Below are 17123 nucleotides of genomic sequence, written 5' to 3' on the forward strand. Positions count from 1 at the left end.
AAACAAATCTATTCCTCTACCTTGCCTTTATAACGATATGAATTAATAGTAATAATAATAATAATAATAATAGTAACAACAACAACAACAACAACAATAATAATAATGAGAAGAAGAATTTCACCGTGCAGCGAAACATCGCTCGTTTCTATTTTACCTTATATTCGAAATAATTTCTACAAAAACGAAAATTTGATCAGGTTTGCACAGTCGTCGAATACCTTTGAAATTAGAATTTTAAATTAACGTTACGTCAGGTACTTTTCTTGACTTAAAAAAATATGAGAAAGAAGGATTGAAAATGCAATGATTATACGGTAAACGGAACAAATAGTTTGGTGAACCAATTACTTTGTGTTTCATTTCCGCGCGCGTATATATCCTATAAACAATACTATTCCTATGTAGCGTGCATATCCACAGGTAAAACGTAGGCAATACTGATGCGTATAAATACACACGTATAGCATAGCAGCATGTATCGCGAAGTTAAGTAGGCAGATACCACTTCTCTCGAGAAGAAAGACTTGCTCCTGTTAACTAGGTTAGTGGCACGCTAGCCAGCTACGGCTGGGTACACTCGACCAACCAAATTGCCGCGTTTAAAAATACATTTTCGTCTTGCGAATAACTAGCTACCACACGAGTGAGAAATAGAGAAGAGAAACGCAAAAACGAAGGCAAAAACCGTTCATTCACGAAAAGGCAGACGACGCTGGTAGAAAATTCCAACGCAAACAAATGAAACAATGCGAAGTAGGTTTGCGAATCACGCGACTCCTAAGAATAGAAGGTACAAAACTGTCCTTTCTAACTTTAATTTCAAAAAGTATGCTACAATCAAGAGGACAGACGGAAAAACATCAAGGTTTCGCTTCAAATAGAAAAGTCTAAATAATCTAGTATCCGGTTGTGAATGATATATAAATCTGGCCGTGAGATGATTGCACAAAGGAAGATTTATTTGCATTTTCTCGTAGGAGTTCGCGATCCCCGTATCCTGCCACGAAAAATGCGAATCGGCTCTCTCTCTCTCTCTCTCTCTCTCTTTTCCTCTCTCCTCCTCTGTCTCCGTTCCGATTGACACATCCGCGTGGCCGTAGAAGCACGTCATGGGAATCATGCAAATGGTCGACGCATACGTATAGTCCGGCTGCCCACCACGAGGTCCGACATCCCTTCTACCATCGTTTCTGCCCAAGCCAAGCTCGCTCCAGCATGCCGTGTCCGTCCTTGTCGTCGCGTCGGTTAGAGCCCGTCCTTGTCGATTGCCAACCGACGGTAGACAAGCGTTGGACGTGCCTGCTTCGGGGACCGACAGAGGGGACAGGGGCTCTCGTGGAGCTGTGACGTGTTCACCGTGTACCGTTATCCAATGGCGTGAACTGGCGAGCAGGCCGCTCGACCCGCTCGCCGATCAACCACGAGAAAACAGCTCGCACTACGGTCCCACTTTTTCGGCCCTACGACAATGTCTCGGTGAGCCACTTATCAATGGGATCACCGGGTATTCGCGCGGCGCGACCAATTCGGCTTTAACGATTTACGCGGACCCATCCGACTTTCCGACTCATACTGCTCTATACGTACGTCCACCCCCCGGATATATTTTACATCGCGTTTTAAACCGTCGTTCGATCGTATATTTCCGTATATAATCGTCGTTTCGTATATTTCATATATTCACGGTTCGGATTTTATTCGATGGAATATATTTCGACGGAATTTATTCGATGGCACGATACAGCCGCATGGAGAAAAGTTTCAGCTGGTTTGAAGCATCGTCGATACGAATTTTCTACGTCACCTTTAAAAATACAAATTCCACGGTTCTGTATCATAACGAAAGGGACCGTTCGTAACAAACGTTGCCGATGCAAACATATTAAATTTATTAAATGGCCGTTCACGCGTAAGCGAGAAGAAGCTGCAACGTTGATCCGCGGCCACTCGTGCCCATCGCTATACGCCGAAACTATACCGCGCTCGCGCTCGCGTATAGTGGGGACCCGAAGCGAAGTAGGCCGGAGCACCGTTACAACCCGCTGCACGATTCGAGCCTACGCAAATCGGCTAGATTTTGTCCAGATGGCTTTCCTTTTCGTTGTGAAAAATGGTGCGTGCGAGCCGCGGTTTCCGCGCTGACCCACTTTTGCCGGCCGATGCGCTATCCTCTTCGGCCAGCAAACAACCCCCCGGATTTTCTTTCGGACGTAACGACGCCGTTAACTCGCCAACATCCCATGAAAAACAATCGTGCCTCTTTCACGTTATACCTTTTATAATATGGACAACGTTGTAAACGCGAATCCTATAATCGTAAATTGGCGTTCAACGGTCGTTGCAGCAATTCTACGAACGATTAAAATAACCGAGGTTAGAAGTATTTTTACGCTCGGAATTCGAATTTCTCGATGGTTGGACGAGAGGCGCGCGCGTGGTCACGTGACAGGGGCGCACTTGTTCGCGCTACTATACGCGGCTAAACTATATCCGAGCGCGTGTATAGTGGGGAACGGAAGTAGGTCGAAGCACCGTTACGCGTTGCGCTCGACGGAGAGGAGGCCTACGCAAAACCAGTCAGATTTTGCTAGGCGCGTGAGCCATGGCTTTCCTTTTCGTTGCGAAAAATGGCGCGTGCGAATCGCAGCTCCCCACGGTGACCTACATACGAGAAACGTGCCACGCTCGTACTCGTGCACGCGTCTCCTGTCTCCTGTGATACCGTGCTGCTGCTGCTGCTGCTGCTGCTGCTGCACACTGTTGGACACGCCGTTTCTCGTAACACGGAAAACCAGAAATCAGTAAACGTGAAACTCGCTTGCACGTTTTCGCGTGCAACCCACGAACCAGGGATCGTGCGCGTTTTTCAATTCGGTCGAAATTACAAGCTTCGCTTGTAAAAGCCCCGTTGTTCTTTCGCTTTTGGACGCGCACGGAAATTCCGTGCCGATCACCATCGATCTTGACGATAAAAGTAACGATTCTAAAGTAATTTAAAAGTATGGAAATTTCCTCTCTTCCCGTAGTTTCCCGTTTTTCTTCTTTCTCTTTTTTTTTTTCTTTTTTTTTTTTTTTTTTTTTTTTTGTTTAGAACACTAGCAATCCGTACAGTCTGTTCGAAGCCAAAGGACAACGGAATAAATGCGTTACAGATTAAAAAGGAAAAATGGACCTTCGGCAGGTTCGCGAAATCCTTACGATAAAATTCGATATCGATGGCGGATAAATTACGCAGAAAGAGAAAAAGAGGATACGTTTGTAGGAGCGGAAGTCGCATTAGAGGTAAATTGGATTGGCATGCAGGAGGAATGCAGGAATGCAGGATAACGTGTCTGTTTGTCGGTGACTTTCGCGTTAATACGTTTTAAAAGTAGATACAAATGAGGGTATTATCTTTTATCTATCATAGCGGTATATTCAAACACGGTTATATTTAGAACGTTCGTTAGCACTCTGGCCGATTAGCGTCGACTATGTGGGTTTGAGAAAAGCACTAACTATCGTAAAATCCCTGGGTAACGTCAATCGCTTTCGTTCGTGGTGATAGGTGTACGGAAAGCAGGCTGTACGCGCATCGAAATCGGAGACTTGAACGCCGGCAAAAGCGTAACGCCTGCCCTTGTAGCGCTTCGCATACTTGGCGCAAATACCTTATCTTTGACTCGTGGATCTCGTAACGACTCGTTAGTATTCCGTTAAATACGATTGATTCTGCAATCGTACGTGACCGACCACACGATTTTTGATCGCACGAGAGCGGACGCGTATCACCGATACGACAAAGTGTGAGATAAGTATCGGAGATTAGAGTTCGGTATGCCATAGGTATAATTACGCGAAACAGGAAAAAGCGAGCTGAACGTGGATAATTAATTTAGCATTTTTAGTTGATCGAAGAATAACGCGACGACGATCGAGAAATCGATAATCGAGCAAGTCAGTTTCACAGAAAATCTAGCTGTTATTAATTTCCATGTACGTACGCACGCACGTGCCAACGACAATGACAAAAGTCTGGCGAAGCTTCATCAACTGGATAATTATCGACCATGTGATGGAACAGGATTTCAAGGTTGAAAGCAAGTTCTCTTGCAGAGAACCCCGTTGGCCGATTCAACGTTGCTCCGGTATTTGGCCGAACGTCGACATCAAAATGCGTGGTAGCAAGTAGGCGCGTACGAACGTACGCGAGGCAACCTGGCACCGTGCTGCCAACGGAGAAAGTGCGGTAACCATTAAGGTAAAGGTTAAAGAAGACGAGCTCGAGGGGTAAAGGAGACGGCTGACGGGAAACGCGTCAAAATGGACAGAACGGGCGATCGGAATTCCGACCACCATCGCGATATCTCTGTCGGATCGACGAAAAACTGTTTGCTATTGTACTGTAAAGGAAGCCAGGCCGATCCTTTGGGGGCAGTTGCCTGGACGATGAAACAAGCCCGGCAAAGTACCGGTACTCGAACATCCGAGCGAACAAAGCAGTTACGTTCGCCGATGAGAAGAACGAGGCGAGCATGGACGCGACCGTGGACGGAGCTGCGAGTATCTATAGAGGCTTGCGGAACTGACGAGTCGGAAGCCCCCCTACCTCGCTGGAATACCGGTTAACGTGGTACACTGACCTACTCTCCAGCCACGGCGGTACCACCGGCTCGATGCCCCACCACGCTGTTATTCTCTCGTCCTTTTCTCCGCCAGTATTTTCTTCTCGCTCCTCGTTCCTCGCTCCTCGCTCCACCCTCTTTCCTCCTTCCTCCTTCCTCCTTCCTCGTCCCTCGTCCCTCGTTCCCTCGTCCCTCCACCGGCATTCCCTTTCTGCGCCTCCGTAATTCTCTCTCTTTTCTCACCGATCGCCACTTTTCTCTCACACCGAATAGACCTGCTCTCTCGCCGACAAACTCGCTCGTGTTTTTCTGGTCCTTCGTAAAAAAACAGCCTCTGACGTGTTTCCCGATGCTTGCTCTTTCACGCGCTTCCTCTTTCTTCGTCCTCGATTCCTCTTCTGGGAAGGCTCGACGCGCAGCATTGAAAGTTTCCAAGCCGACTTACGATAGGTTACGATCGTTTATATCCACGAAGAGACGAAGGTTGCGGCGGCTCGGTGCAACCGTGAATCGAACAGGTGGAATACCAGTTTCGTAGGCGGAAAATTATTAACGCCAACAGGGCGATTAATCGTTTCTTCGATATCGCGGCGGTAGAAAAGGGGGAAGAGAAAAAGGGAGACGAGCACCATCGCGTTAACGTAATTGCCGTTACATATACATCGACGTATAGGAAGATCAAACCTTTGGATCGCGATACTTTGCCGTAAATCAGGCCCTTTGCCGAATATTTTCCTTCGCGCACGACTGTCTGCAACGAATTTTCCAAATACTTTCGGTCGATCTCGGCTCGAAAGAACGAGCATATCGCGAGAAATCGGCGTGCTGACACTGACACTGGCTCGAGCCAATCGTGAATCGGCATGGAGCAACGAACCGCCTTGCGAGATGTCTACAACCTCGCGGCAACACGTCGATCCCCCACTCGCCAGAACTAAGCAAGTCACCGCGGAGAAATTTCACCGCGAACCGAGCAGCCTCCGTCTCCGTCGTCTCTATAGTCTTCTTCCTATCCAACGTCCTCCTGGTTGTCGGTACCCGAATACCTAATGGCCGTGTCGGCTTCTAAATGTCAAACAACCACCAGCAAGACGTATAGATGCTGCTTTCCTAGTCTTCTTTTTTCCCCCTAGGCCTACTTGTCCTACGCTTTCGTCCGTGTATTATATTATTATTAGGCCGCGATTCAGATATCTTCTATACTTGGAAAATCGACGCGCGCATTCCTCGAACCGGTCGTCGAAATTCGTGGTCTCGGTCAAGGACAAGCTCGCTGTTCCCAAAACACAGCCAGAGACGACGCTGTTCCACTGGCTCGAGATAGCTCGACGATATTGCTGTCTTTCCGAGATATAGGCGAGACTTTGCTCGGAGCAACGTAATTCCGTTGCAACTGTCGCGTAAATTTATACCCTAGCTCCGATCTAGATCGGATCGAACGTGGCCCTGCTATACGATTGATCGTTTTCGAAAGAGCGAGAAACTCGAAAAGTCTGGCTAGCCGGCGATCGCAACACCTCCGTAAGATCGCCAACAATGATACTCGCGAAACAAACTCCCAGAAACGGTTTACCATTCGACCCGTTATTATTCAACGGCTAACGACTTTGACACCCTTCGCGTGCTCCGACAACATCCCAACTAAATATACGGTGGCATTCATTCAGCTGCAATTTCATATTCCTGAAATTGCGTCTACGAGTCACCATTGCCGTAGATGTTTTCCCCTCGTTGTCGTAGATAGAAAGTCGTTTTTACGACGATGGGAACGCAGATCGGATAGTCGGCAGATGTGGATGGAAAAATATATATGGAAACGATATTTAAGAAGCGATCTTTGCGCAAACAGATGCGACTTTGTTTGCAAATTTGCCCATTTTCAATATACCGGGTTAATATACGCGCGGTCCATACCGCGCGGAAATACCGAAATGTTTTCACGCCGCGGAGAATCCTCCTTTATGACACGGTTACCAGTACCCGTTACTAACTGTTAGGTTTTAGTGCCAGGTCCCACTGACACGTTGCGAGCGACCTCTCGAAACCAACCAAAGGATAACGATATTTCCCATTATTCGCTCGCTTATATCGGTTATCGAAACAAGCTCGTAAATAACTCTTAAATAAATAACAAATATATTAAATAGCAAATACAAGCGAATCGATAAACCGTTATACAATTATATTACCGCGAATAAAATGTACTCGGTATTTAAATCAACATATTCGCGTCAACCTGGCCACTTCGTGTTATTTATTTATATTACTTAGTTTTTATAATTTTTCAATCGCGATGTTCTCAAACCAGCTTAGATTCCACTGTATACTCGCGATAAAATCGACGATCCATTGCATCGTGACTGCTCGATTTCTCAATTTCCAGTGTCTTCGACTTTTTACTGGGTCGCATCGGTAGCACTCTCTATACAACTTCCTGCTGTTCCGGAACAATTCTAGTCCATTGAAACAAGTAGACCTGACCTTCCTTACGATATCGTTCACCGCGTTGCGAAAGTCCAAGGATAACCAGCTCGCGACCATTTCATTTCCTACGCGATCCTTCGTACGCGGCGGGGTCGTTAAACGAGACTCGTTGAATTTCTTCGCAGCGGAGGGAAAAAAAAAGTCGGCCGGAATTCGCAACTTCGATCGTGAATACGAGACACGGGTTCTATCGTTAGAAAGCGTGGTAACTCGAATGACGTATGTGGTACAAGAAATTCTGTGCAGGAATCGATTCATAAAAATGCAACGCCGTTCGCAAAACGTTCACGACCCGCTTCCTCAAATTTGTCGCGGAAAAATCACCATCGAACTTATCATTTGTTACGAATGGCACGATACGCGCGAAATTTGTGCAAACAGAGCAGCCATATTGTGCAACTGTGTCAGTTTGTCAGTTTGTGCCGTGATTCAGTCAGTTAATCGTATAACCGTTTCGAAGAAAGATATTTACACGTGTAACACCGTTTCCCTCCATTTTACGCGTAAATACCAAATTCACGCGATTCTTTCTGTAAAAGTAGCCGTTCTGCAGAGAAAAACTGTTTCTTCTACAAAAGAAAAAATTAAGATTCGGAAGAGACGGAAACGATGGAACGAACGAAGGATGAAATAATACGTGTATTTTAACGATCCACTTACATATGAGCAGCGTGGTATCCAGAGTGGAATTGTTGATGTCCTCGGGACCACCTGCTCGTGTAAATCTATCCAGAGAACGAGACACTGTTCACCCGTGGGTCTGCTTCTCTCGACGACGAATCATCCAAATCACTTGTACAGACTTCACCTGTCACGCGACGCAGCACCGAGCAAAGGGCGAGAAGCGGGGCCCGACAAGCAATAACAAAACGAAAACGAAAACGTATTATCGTGTTTCTGAGGGAACGGAACGACGCAGGGAAATCTGTCAGGCACAAGATCACCGAATATACGACCGATCGATCGTCCAATTCTCCGAGAAGAAACCGAAATCCACGAAAGAACCACGAAAGGACCATGAAACTTTGATCTTCCTTTTCTTCTCTCTCTCGTGTTTTTCTCGATCGTCTAGCGTTTCCTTCCAGGCTGACTCCGTGCTTCCTCTGGCAAGTTGTGGAAAAATCCGTGGTACGCGTTCCGGCATAGATCACCAAGTGGAATTCCCGCGGGATACGGTCCTTGACCTTGACCAGCGGCTCCTCCGTTGCCTCCGTTCGAACACCTACCTCTCTTCTCTCTTTACACGGTCTTTGCAGTCGCTGTATCACCACCGATCTTGCTCGATATCCTCCGCGTCGATGTCACAGGCTCCGGGATCGATAAGACGAGTCCGGATCAAATACGATCACTCAACCACGACGTCTGTATCTCGCGTTTCTTCTAGCAAAATCCAACTCGGATACGATCACTGTCGCGACAAAAATTTACGCACGAGGACATTGACGTCGTTCGTTGATCCAACAACTCTTCCGCGTCTCATTCCTCGTGTCTCGTCAATTCCGAACTATCTGACGTTCCGGTTGATAACGTCAGAGACAAGCGCGCGCGAGAGAGGAAGAGAACGAGAGAGAGAGAGAGAGAGAGAGAGAGAGAGAGAGAGAGAGACAGTGACAGAACGAGCAATAGACAAAGAAAGAAAGAGATAGAGAGAGAGAGAGAGTGAGAGAGAGAGAAGAGGGAGGGGGGGTTAGGAAGGCGAGGAGAAGAAAGAGAGAGAGAGAGAGAGAGAGAGAGAGAGAAGGAGAAAGAAGAAGAAGAAGAAGAAGAGAGAGAGAGGAGGGAGGCCTTGTCGATGTAGCACGAACAGGAGAGAGGCCTCGCTCGTCTGGCGCCGGACGAGATGCGACTAATTCCTAAAAGTAGGCGAAGAAGAAACGAACTGGATGGCCTGTGGGCCCTTACTGCGAGGGGTCTTACGCCGTACCAACCGACAGGGGCCCCTACTTCCAGTGGCCCCTACTTCCAGTGGCCCCTACTTCCAGTGGCCCTCCTTGCGTACCGTGCGGCGAGAAGGAGAGGTGGGGCCATGGACCCCCCACTTCGAACGTATTGCTACCTCCTTCCTCGTGATTCTCCTCCTGTGCGTTGCTGCTCTTCTTCCACCACCTTCGACCACACCATTTTGTGTATCCTACACCACCGGTGTTAAATCACTGTTCACCGATCCCTCCGCGATCGCTCGTATCGTAACACCGATACGTCGTCGCCAGGTCGGAATACCACTAAGCTGGTCGAAAGAGTTTTCTCGATTTCGGATCAGCCACGACGTTTCAACGATACCGATTACGGCTAAGTAACTACTTTGATACGGGCGCGGATAGATCTTAACGTACGATTCTTTTCGATCCTAATCACTCGAAGGTGCACAACTTTTTTTTTTTTTAACGGAATCGTTTTCCCTCTTTGTCTTTTTAATAGAATAATATGCAAAACGGAAGGTAGCAAACAAAGTAAAGCCAAGTGTTTCTTTACAGATACAAAAACATGATTGTTTGTTAGCCCACAAAATGCGTTAAAAACATCAATTTCCGATACTTTTAGTTATTAGTTGATACATACATGCAAGTAAGATGCAAATGTACCTACGTACACGTAGATACGCACATACGCACAAATACACAAAACGTTCAAATTAAATTATACCTGATAATGATTAAAAAAATAAAACCTCTACACTTTGGTTCTGTTCCTTCGGTTTATTTCCCCCTCTTTCTTTTTCTCTTTTTTCTTCTAGATATTTACCAGCGATCAGTTTATGGAAACGCAACAAACACATTTATATCCGTAGTCAGTGCACTTTCTTATTACCGATGTCTTTATTATTATATAGAAAAAGAAGATTAATCGATGGATACAACGCGAATTAGACTCCGTTTCTTTCCTATACATCTGGTGGAAATTAAAATGCACATATAACAGTCGGTCGTCTCTTTATTTAAAAAAAATATACATACGTTCGTGTAACGAATTTAAAAAAAGCGCACGATCTTCGTTTAAACGTTCTAAAGATAATAGTATGAAACCCGGCTTATCAATTGCGCGGCAGATACGCGAATATTATTAAATATATGCAAAGCTATTGTTAGAAAGGTTAAAAAACTAGGCTTCATACAAGACTCCATACGAGTAATGATCTGACGTAAGATTCGATTTATCGTCGAATGAAAATTAATCGTTTCTATAAAAACAACAATCTCGTTACGAAATCCAGAATTTCATAATTTCATTGGATACAGTTGTTAGAGTTGTTACATATAATTACACGCACATATAATTGCAACAAATGTGCGATATGATGAATGTTTTGTTTGAAAAAGATTAAAACAATTACAATTATCGGACACGTTATCGATGATTCTAAAGTATCGTTTGCTTGCAAGGAAGTCGAGTTTTCGTTACGAACCCTCCATGAGCAGAGTGACTCGTAATTTGTAAAAATTAATTTCTTTTAATAAAGTAATTAAATATATAGACAAATCTCTCTCTCTCTCTCTCTCTCTCTCTATATATATATATATATATATATATATATATATATAAATTCCGTTTCTTTAATCAGATCCATAAAAATATGAAATTACATATCCATCCAGCAAGTTTCGATAAAACTTTAACAGTCTATTTTCGTCGTGCCTAATCATCGTGCAAATCCGATATATACTTATTGGAACAACAGGAGTGAAACGTCGTTGGTATAAGTTATTGTATGTTGATTCGTACAACATTGTTCCTCCAGGCTGTTTGCCGAACGCAAACACCGGTTCAATTATCCCACCATAATTAATATCCTTCGATTCCAATTAAAATCATGAAATCATGAAAGCATTGGCGAGAAATGTTCGCCATACGAACGGATACTCTCCTACCTTTTTTCTCCGATTCAATCGCTTTTCACCCACGCACGCATCGGAGTCGTCAACGCGTCACGAAGCAGTATCATCTTCGCGTGCCCCCGTATCCTATTTATCCACCATGGAGTAAGACGTGATACAGTTATTCGAATCAATAGGATATTTAAGATGCCACGCCAGAAGCAATTTTCATCGTGATTCGCTAGATTCGATTATCAACGATTTTCGTTCGATGAATCTACCAAAGACAAACTATTCGAAACGTTATCGATGATGCGACAAACGGTGAAATATATACAGTATATGTACATTATGTCAAAAGAGAAATGAACCGTAATGACGAGCAATTATCCGTGTAAGTTTCTTATTTTCACCTTATTCCTTCTTTTCTAACGTGCGAGTGCCGAAGAACAAAACCAAACGCAATTCTAACAGCACAGGATTACGCAGGAAACGCGATAAACTGTATGCTCGATAATACATATGTATTATATATGTATAACTCGCGCAGACCCCCAACGCCGTCGCTATTCATCTCGCTATACGATAAATAGAATACAGAGTGTTTATACGCCGTCGAAATCGAAATAGCGATTCAACCGAATAGAAGATCTACGCTTCTTCCTCTTTTAACTAGGGTCCCGCCGTTAATTATCATTATCGAGCCAGTGTAAATATCGAAAAAAAAAAAAAAAAAAAAACACGATCCGTGTAAATTGGCGAACCAGAACTACATATATAGATGGCGTACCTATTTTATATTCGCGTCCATCGTCGAGCACGCGAATTGACCAACGAGGTAGTCGTGTTTACTGTAGCGCGTCTGTGCTCGAGTTTTGAATTTAACTAGCAGAGACGAGAATTTCGTAATTTTCACCTTCACCAGATACATCGACGATCGAACTCACGCGTACGCACCATTGCCGGTGCACCGGCGAACGACTATGACGGCGTATGACCGTATTTACCGTATTTACCGTATTTACCATACGCCCGAGTTTGAATAATTTTCTTTTTCTTTTTTTTTTTTCCTTTCCTCGAGTTTTCCTCTTCGTTTTCTGCCTCGAGATTACGAATTCAAAGTTACGTCCGCTGCGCTAAACGATCTTTTCATGCATCTCGAACAGCGAATCGACTAGTCAACGATACACAGCGTGTACTTAATACTCAAACTTGGCTAAATAGGAAAGTTTATCACAAAACTGTTTATCTCGTTTGATTGGTCGACCGTCGGATTTTCCACGATCATGGGCGCGCAACAGAAACAAAGATACGCATTATGCATGCATGACTGCAGCTCGGGAGAAAGATAGCAAAGGTGTAATTCTTGCACTGTAATCGAGTTATGCATTGTTGCGCCTCCAACGCGCTATATTTAGACGAGCGGTGATCATTCGTTGCCGTTTAACTGTTTACGTGGATAACGATACGGTTTAATTATTAAAGCTTAAAACAGGTCACGTCAATGGAAATGAAATGGCGTTCCTGTCTTTCGATACAAACCAGTTAACATAAATTCACTCGTTCCGACAGTCTGTTAAAATTCAGACTTTACCTTTAAAACTTTACAATCGTCGTTAGAACGGAAATTTTACATCGAAGAAGTTTTACATTCGAATATACCGTTCTTGAACTTAAATCAATTAGTTTGACATTTTATACAGATATACATATGCAATCGTACCTCTAGCTTTGTAAAACTTCTCCTAGTTTTCACACCGTCGTAAGATTAATCCTGTTGCAGTTTCCCAACTTTTACTCCGTTTCATTTCTGTCTTGCTCTCATTTTAACGAACGAACGAACGAACGAACGAACGAACAAACGAACGAAATTTCTAATATCCTCGTTATTTAAGAAATTATGGAAGAATTGAATCGAGTTTACCATAAAATCGAAAGGAAAAGTTATGCATAAAAATAACGATCTTTTCGTATTTTCCATTAAACTTGAGATACGATTCAATGTTCATTAAAAGAGAAATATTCGAAAACATTGGGTCAAAAATGGTGGGGAAGAAGATGATTAAACGAAAAAATAATTTTATGCCGAATCTTATTCGTTTCTTACAAGTTCTTTAACAAAATAAAAGTGCTGTATCGATCGAAAAAAAATGTATGTTTACATGTTTCCCGTATAACGGATAAAATATCGTTTATGTATTAGGTATTAGGTATTAGATATCTACACCAAGAACTCGTCTATACCTACTAATCGTTTTCTCCTATTCGGATATTTGCATAATTGTTATCCGTTATTTGCTTAATTTTTAGCTGGTCGTGGATTCCAGCCAGTCAATTCCAACAGTCAACCTTGTAGTCAATGGAAATAATGCACGGTGAAGTTTCTGAAAAGTTGAAAGAACACGAGCAAAGGAATGTTCATACGCTTTCAGCACATGCCTCGTCATGGCCATTTCTTGCAACCATCCAAAGCGCTATTGCATGCCCGTGTTCGTTGGTAAGATGCGTTCTGTTCGGCTAATATACGATGTATTAATAAGACCGAGTATCTAAAAGACCAAAGTATAAAACTAGAAAGATCGAGTATAGTTATGCACGTATCGATAGTAAAACTACGTTTCGTATCAAATAATATGCTATATGGGAAATTGTAAATATCTTCTACTGGAAGTATCACCGGAGATATTTATGTTAGATAAAAAATCATGTAACCAATAAACTTATGACAAATTCATCGGCGATGTAACGATCATGTGACACGTTGGAGAAATCGCTATTCGCAACTTTCAATAATATACTGAACATTCGCTCTCGAACGAAGCAAAATGTAAGCAGTATCGGGGTTAGGTATGAATTTTTGTCGATGTTAAAAAAGAAGAAAAAAAAAAAAAAAAAAAATAACCCTTCAACGGAAAATCCTTTTACAGTTACCCTACAAATCCGTGACTGTCATGGTCATACCGGACAGATGAAAAACCAAAACTTTCCGGCATTTTAAGAGGAAAAAAAAAAGCGGGTTACCGTTATTGTAACCCGTAGTTCGCAAAATACTATAAACAGACCTATCGATATAGTCATTGACGGAATTCCAGGTGGCGAAAGGTTCTAAGGTCAATGTTCTTTTTTCCTCCTTTAAAGCGCAAACCTAACGTCGAGAATTTGTCTTCGCACTGGCAACGGCATTGACAATGTTTACCTACATCGCATCTTTCTTCCATCAGAAATTCCTTAATTATCTGGTATTTCTTATATTCACGCGTTTCTTCTTTGCCGAACTTACTAAACACCAATGTCAATTCAAATTATGCCAATTTCGTATCGAATCGTACGAGTAGGTTTCTTATTCACCCTATGGAAGGGAAGGAAAGCCAATGTGTATATATGTATCACGTTGCTGCGATGATATTGTCACGTCGTACACGCTGTCACGTGTAATAGGATCGTGGCGATTTGCATCATGATGGGTAATTGTTGCCTAACTTTCGATTAATTAGGCGTCGAAGCTTGGTGGTGTTGGCCGCGGCAGGCATATGGTCGAAGAGGGCTCCGTTTTTCCGTGACGCAAGGACGCGCGACACGGTACGACCAGCGATCGCCGCGTCCCACCGTCGGGGGCCCCTTTCCGTCGGCTCCAACGAACCGGGCCCCACTTTTGCCCCAGTCGGTTACACTTTCGTTACTGCGACTAGTGGTACCACTCGACCGCGTTCCTCCTCCGCGAAGATCGCTAACCAGATCGACCTAATTGTTTCCAAGTTTATTTTAAAAGTATGCGAACCGTGAGAGTCTTCTCGGTCACTCACAGAGAATTACCAACTGTCTCGCTTCGTCGAGCATCGTTCCGTTCCTCGATCATCATTCTTGCCGGAAATGGAAAGAAAGTTTCGGAAATATCGCTGATACAGCTACAGATATATACAGCCATATACAGCCATATAGAGCCAGTAAAGGTATAACAGACATTTTTCGATCGTATGGAAAATACCTAACACCACCCACACCTAATCGTTTTCATCTGGATTCTTCGAACAGAAGGTGTACGTAGTTGGTGCGTATTAATAGAAAAACGAAATCTTATTTAATTCAAGTAAATTTCTCTCTTCTTATTATCTGTTCCAATTATAATGCACCGGATAAAGAAATTACATTCAAGGTGCTCTCTTCCCGAACCATCTTCTCGAACGTTAAAATTGTTTGTTCGAAACGGAGGCTTAAGTGAGGATCACTCGTGATTCTTTGTAAAAGTCAGCAAAACGGCAGCACAAGACCTTGTTTATTGGTAGCAATAAAATCCTACAATCGGCAAATCCAAAATGTTCGTGCGCAATGTACAGGGTTGTTTGCACATCCTCAAGCAAGCGTAACCTTTGAAACTTGCAAAGAGAACATTGTAATATTTTTAAGATTGATTACAGCTCAGGACTACAACTATGATACAAGGGTAGTAATAATACTTAAATAATAAGCAAATTCTCTATCTATTTTCAGCGTAGAGTAACAAGGTTGTAATAACAGCAAATATCCAAATAATTGGGCTACGTGACAAATGTTATATAAAGATATTTCTAATTAATAGCTTATATCATTTTACAGATAAGGCAACAGAGGCAGAGATCTAAGTTAATCTACGATATTGGTTTATTAATTCGCGTTACATTATCGTACAATTAATTATTATCGAATACCTAATTCTAATTCCACTTCTGTGCTTGTTCGCGTGTACGCGTTTAGTTGCATACACGTACATTATACTGCAATTTGTCAGAAAGAATCGAATATCCTTTATACGGTATAAAATGATCTCGATCAACGAAATCTTAAGACGGGTTTGATTCGAGCCTCGAGTTCAAAAGAGTCAAAAGCTATGTTCGTATAATTCATAGTATCATCATAATTAATCTTTCTTTTATCACATAACAAATATAGAATAAAGTCAAATTAGTGGAATATTTATAATCAATTTTCATCGTTACTCGTCGATTCTCTTTATTTCCGTCGATATAAGCCACTTATTTTGTTCGAAAGCATAGAATGCTCGCATTTAACACGATTATTTCGATTCTTAATTTTGTTCCGTTAAATAATCTTCTTCGTCTACTTAAGGTACTCGTTTTATTGGAAGAGAAAAAGTGACATTCGAAATTGGCATGACCGAAATATATTCGTTCGATATCTGCCCGTGCAGATGAGATGATGAATTGCATGTATTGTCGTGGAATTCATTTAGGCACAAGATGTTGGCCAAAGACACGTGGTCCGTAAGGACGAAGCACGACCAGGAACGTGGCAACGCGAACAAGACACGTGTGTCACAGACGGTGAGAGTATTTATTACGAATCGTTGAAAATTTACAATGGTCACGTGTCGAAAATACGACACGCGTGACGATTACTTTAAATAGTTACGTTCTATACCTCGGGTCCTTGGTAAAAATTGCTCAAATATCCTTCCCTGCACGTGTTACAAAGTTCTAACGCGATTTGCCTCGTGTTTTCTCAATGCTTCAAAGATAATTTACAACCGTCGTTTTCACGTTATTTGGCCATGTTTAACCAACATATGCAGAAATAGTTATCGTGTATTATTGTCTGACTATCGATATTTCTGTTAAAATTTCTATTAATCGATATTCCTAAATTTATACATTTAACGGTACACAGTGGCTACGAAAGGTATTCGTACATAGACCGATTTTCCAATGAAAAGCCTTTTTCTTTGCCTTTCTGCGTTTCATTCTCTCTGATAAAATTCCAGTTTCTACTTTTTATAGTTTATCGATCCGACATGAAAAGCTATGTTATACCTTTGTTATTTTATACCTTTATTATTTATTACGGAGCGCCTAAATAATTTCCGTATATACATCCGAGACATACATAAACGTGCATAATTTGCTTAATCAACGTAACATATTTAATGAAATCATTAGGAAAATACTTCATAAATAAATTAAACGTTTGCCTTATGTGTATGTGCTGTATAAGTGCTATTAAAAATTTCATTATCAAGATACACGTATCCAGTCCAATTGCTCGTATCTTTACATAAAAATTACGCTTCATCTAAAAATGAAAATTACATTAAAATTCGAGGGAAATGTTAAACAATTGAAAAGAACGCATACCCCGTGATAAAGTAACAAAAAGTCTTTCTCCAATAATTTATAAATATTCCTTCGAGCGATCTCGATCGAATCGCAACGAGTAAGTAATTTTGCGC

The 17123-nt window shown here is 42.6% G+C and overlaps 1 protein-coding gene across 2 annotated transcripts in view; it reads right to left on the minus strand.

Annotated features, from left to right (window-relative positions):
• Positions 1-7924, minus strand: part of Ich (zinc finger protein ichor) — an 11393-nt gene extending 3469 nt beyond the window's left edge. Inside the window, exon 1 of one of the 2 annotated variants that reach the window (XM_072001536.1) lies at positions 7752-7924. The gene's annotated coding sequence lies outside the window, so the exon portion shown is untranslated. Of the gene's footprint in view, positions 1-4625; positions 4762-7751 lie in introns of those variants that run through there. The other variant, XM_072001537.1, reaches the window with a different exon arrangement.
• Positions 7925-17123: the final 9199 nt, after the last annotated feature.

This window comes from Bombus fervidus, chromosome 4 (assembly GCF_041682495.2).
Source record: "Bombus fervidus isolate BK054 chromosome 4, iyBomFerv1, whole genome shotgun sequence".
Classification (NCBI taxonomy): domain Eukaryota; kingdom Metazoa; phylum Arthropoda; class Insecta; order Hymenoptera; family Apidae; genus Bombus; species Bombus fervidus.